Source organism: Trachemys scripta, chromosome 5 (genome assembly GCF_013100865.1).
Source record: "Trachemys scripta elegans isolate TJP31775 chromosome 5, CAS_Tse_1.0, whole genome shotgun sequence".
Lineage (NCBI taxonomy): Eukaryota > Metazoa > Chordata > Testudines > Emydidae > Trachemys > Trachemys scripta.
In genome coordinates this window covers 104,944,102-104,948,886 of record NC_048302.1, presented here as the reverse complement: position 1 = coordinate 104,948,886, position 4,785 = coordinate 104,944,102, and the positions used below count along the sequence as shown (strand labels likewise).

Here is a 4,785-nt window from a genome sequence, read left to right as displayed (position 1 = left end):
GAGTTGGTAAGACAACTCTCACCTGTTTATGCTCTCTGTATGTGTGTATATATATCTCCTCAATATTTATTCCACTCTATATGCATCCGAAGAAGTGGGCTGTAGTCCACGAAAGCTTATGCTCTAATAAATTTGTTAGTCTAAGGTGCCACAAGTACTCCTGTTCTTTTTGCGGATATAGACTAACATGGCTGCTACTCTGAAACCATTCAGGAATTGTGTACTCCAGAAATGAGGCACTGAACCAAAACATGTTGAGGTGGGGTGGGGCCTTGGGAGAAGGGGTGGAATCGGGGCGTGGGGGGCCTGGGGCGGAGCAGAAGTCAAGCACCCCTGGGGAAATTAGAAAGTCGTTGCCTCTGTAACTTATGGTTAAACTAATGTCTTGCAGGAAACAGGCCCATAGGTTTCTTGCATTACAGCCGAATATAATGAAAGCAGCTAAATATAATGAAGGCAAGCCAAAGAATATAATAGGCAAGCTTGCCCTATGGGCTACAAGGGGAAATTAAGGCAGCTAAACAAAATTAATATAAAACAAATGGAAGAAAAGGGAAATTGATAGTAATAAATATAAATCAGAAGCTAGCAATTGTAGAAAATGAATAAGGGAGACAAGGCAAAATCTATGGCTAGCAGAGTTAAGGACAATAAGGAGGAAATTTTTAAGTATTAGGAATAAAGAATCCTAACAATGGTATTGGTCCATTGCTAGATGGAACTGATAGAATTATAAATAATAATGCAGAAAAGGCAGAAATGTTAAATATTTCTGTTCTGTATGGGGGTGGGAAACAGATGATGTAGTTATATCAGAACACTCTTTCCATTTTACTAGTATCTCAGAAGGATGTTAAATAGTAGCTACTCACGTTAGATATTTTTAAATCAGCAGGTCCAGATGTCTGAGTTTTAAAAGACCTGGCTGAAGAGCTTGCTGGACCATTAATGTTAACGTTCATTAAGTCTTGGAACACTGAAGAAGTACCAGAAAACTGGAAGAAAGCTAGTATTGTGCCAAAAGTTTAAAAGGGTAAATGGCATGGCCTATCCAAATAACACACCGCTGGAGATACCCAGAGCTGTAAGCCACTGTGTTATCCCTCTGCATCAGCAAGAATGAGATTTTGCTGTCAAATAGACCACGTGTCATCTCCTTGACATACAAGTCTGACTTGGTCATCAGCAAACTCCTCAAGGCTCTCCTGGCCCAAATCTGGACTAGCAGGTAACACTCAGTGAACTCCAGCCCCCAAGCTCTTCAGAGATGTTTCTCTGCAATGCATAACCCCTATTGCTACGCATGCACAGAAGGTATTAAGTTTGCTGCTCTGTTAAAGAGTCAGTATATTACAGCTTATTAATTTAACTGGGGTAAATAAACTTCCCTTCAGACACAGTACTGAATTGGTTAATAGTAAAAGTAAAACAAGTTTATTAACAAAAGAGCGTGGATTAAGTGATACCAAATAAAAGAAATAAGGTAGAAATGGTTACAAACAAATAAAAGTGAAAACATGCATCTAAAAATCTAAAACTTAATCTAGCAAGGGAGTCTTTGTGCAAGATGGTTTTTCTCTGGGTTGCAGGAACCATATTAATTTTTTTATCTTTTGCGTTCAGATCCCTGTAGTTTAGCTTGATAGCTTTGTTTACAGCTAATATGTAAACCGAGGTAAACCCAGTCTATTACAGTTTTGTTTATCACCTTTACCTAGGCCAGGCTGTCTGGTTTTAAATATGTTCTAGTAACATCATACAAAGGGAATTCATAACTTCATGAATAATGTTAACACATGTATTGTACTGAAAGTAATAATGAGCATGTTATTAACTTTTGTATAATACCTTACAAGGCATATTTTGTACAAAATGTATTGCAATAGTGTGTAGGGTGTGAATACAGGGGTGCTTAGTCACACCTGGGTAACTGTAAGCCTATCAGCTTAACGTCAATCCTGGGCAAGATAATGCTGTCTGATACGGGGCTCAATTAATAATGAATTAAAGGAAGGGGCAATATAATTAATGTCAATCAACATGGGTTTATGGAAAACAGATTCTGTCAAACTAACTTGATATTTTTTAATGAGATTACATGTTTGGTTGATTAAAGGTAATAGTGTTCATGTAACATACTTAGGGTTCTGTAAAGCATTTGACTTGGTACTGCACAACATTTTGATTAAAAACCTAGAATGATATAAAATTAACATAGCACTCATTAAATGGATTAAAAATTGGCTAACAAATAGCTCTTAAAATGTAATTGTAAATGGGGAATTGTTATTGAGCGGGTGTGTTTCTACGGGGGTCCTGCAAAGATCCATTCTTGACCCTATGCTATTTAACGTTTTTAGCAATGACCTGGAGGGAAACATAACATCAATACTAATAAAGTTTGAAGATGACCCCCAGTTTTTTTGGGGAGTGGCAAGTAATGAAGAGGACAGGTCACTGATACAGAGCAAGCTGGATCACTTGGTAAGCTGGGTGGAAGCAAACAATATGCATTTTAATTTGAGTAAATGTAAATGTATTTATCTATGCATGAACAAAGAATGCAGGCCATACCTACATGACGGGGAACTCCATCCTGGGAATCAGTGACTCTGAAAAGGTTTGGGAATTGTAGAGAAATCAGCTGAATATGAGCTCCCAGTGTGATGCTGTGGCCAAAAGAGCTAATGCAATCCTTGCATGCATAAACCAGGGAATCTCAAGAAGGAATGGAGGTTATTTTACTTCATTTGGCACTGGTGCAACAATTGCTGGAATACTGTGTCAAGGTCTGGTGCCCGTAATTCAAAAAGGATGTTGATAAATTGGAGGGGGTTCAGAGAAGAGCCATGAGAATGATTAAAGGATATGAAAACATGCCTTATACTGATAAACTAAATAGATTGAGCTCCTTGAGTCTAACAAAGAGAAAGTTAAAGGGTGACTTGATTACAGTCTATAATAGGGGTTGGCAACCTTTGGCATGCATCCCATCAGGATAATCCACTAGCGGGCTGTGAGACATTTTGTTTACATTGACTATCCGCAGGCATGGCCCCCCGCAGCTCCCAGTGGCCGGGAATGGTGAACCGCGGCCACTGGAAGCTGCAGAGGGCCATGCCCGTGGATGGTCAACATGAACAAATGTCTCATGGCCTGCCAGCGGATTACCCGGATGGGCCGCATGCCGAAGGCTGCCAACCTCTGGTCTATAAGTACCTTCATGGGGAACAAATATTTGATAATAGGCTCTTCAATCTAGCAGAGAAAGGTATAACATGATCCAATGGCTGAAGTTGAAGCTAGACAAATTTAGTCTGGAAATAAGATGTACAGTTTTAACAGTGAGAGTAATAAAATATTGGAACAACTTACCAAGGGTCATGATAGATTCTCTATCACTAACTGTTTTAAAATCAAGATTGTATGTTTGACCAAAAGCTATGATCTAGGAATTATTATTGGGAAACTCTCTGGCCTGTGTTATACAGGATGTCAGGCTAGATGATCACTCATGGCCTTGGAATCTGTGAATATCCTGTACTCCTGAGAAACTATTCAAGATAAGTGACACAACCCGATCCTGGCTGTGGTTTTGGACTAACAAGCTATGATAATGACTGTCAGACACTGAGGGGTCAAAATAGGAGGTGTTGGAATGTATTGATATGTTTATGAGCAAAATGTCACCAGAACTCCATGATATCTACCCAAGAGTTCTAAAGAACCTTAGACATGCAGTGGCTGAGTTTCTAACAAATATGTGCAATCTTTCATTACAATCAGGTATTCCATGTAAACTGTAAAATAGCAAAAGTTGTACCTATCTTTAGAAAACGTACTGGAGTGATACTGGAAATTAATGATAAGTGAGCTTTACTTCTAAAATGGATAAATTGGTGTAAATGATTATTAAAAATAGAATCCTAAAACATAATATGAGAGGAACAAATGAGCATGGCTTCTGTAAAAGAGAATGTATATCTATAGTCTACTACTACATAAGAGGCTATTATGGAAACTTAAGTAGTAATATGTCTGTTCACACATAATAATGTATGGAGTGTGGACAAGGCCTAAAACTAGATAGTGAGGGAAGGATGGTCAGAGCCTACCCTGCATGGGATTTGTGATCCACGGGACACTGACTAAGTTCTGTCTCAGCATACAGAATAGTGGTCCAACAGATGGATCGGAAGACCCTGGGACTTGAAAATTACAGTGAGATAGACCATGATCTGGAGGAGTCATTTAACTAACAGGATGTTGACCAAGGCTTTGTCATCACCGGCTGACCTTGTGAAAGTCTTACACACAACTCAGTGGTATTTCTCTGTCCATTTGTATGTTTGTAACGTGATAACTTTTGAATGCTGCATATGATCAATTCCAAATTTTCAGGGAATCTGCTGGGTATCAGTGGCCAGAACCATATTGATTTTGGGGGGGGAGAGGTAGGAGAAAAGGAGAATTGGAAAACCAAAAGCGGTAAAATGAGGGAATGCATTTACAAGCTCTTTAACATAGCCACAGCCTCAAGCACTTTGCAATTCTCCACAGATCAAACAACCGCTGGTTGCACAATTGCCAACTTTCACACAGTAAATAAGCACCCCGACAAGCCAAAAAATCAAGTTAATCCCATTTCAAAACAAGGCCAAAACAAGCAAATCCCTAAGAACCCCAACACTCTATGTGACTAGATCCCCCCGGTGTGCAGTCTGGGACTGTGGTGGGCCTGCTGTGCACCGCTGACTCTCTCCCCCCCCTTGCCCCTGCTTGCCA

The 4,785-nt window shown here is 39.6% G+C and overlaps 1 long non-coding RNA gene across 1 annotated transcript; it reads left to right on the top strand.

Moving 5' to 3' along the window:
- The first annotated feature begins 894 nt into the window (after positions 1–894).
- On the top strand, positions 895–4,419 carry LOC117877657. Its single transcript, XR_004645783.1, has 3 exons — positions 895–1,228; positions 2,361–2,484; positions 4,165–4,419. It is a non-coding gene; the product is annotated as an uncharacterized LOC117877657 (long non-coding RNA).
- Positions 4,420–4,785: the final 366 nt, after the last annotated feature.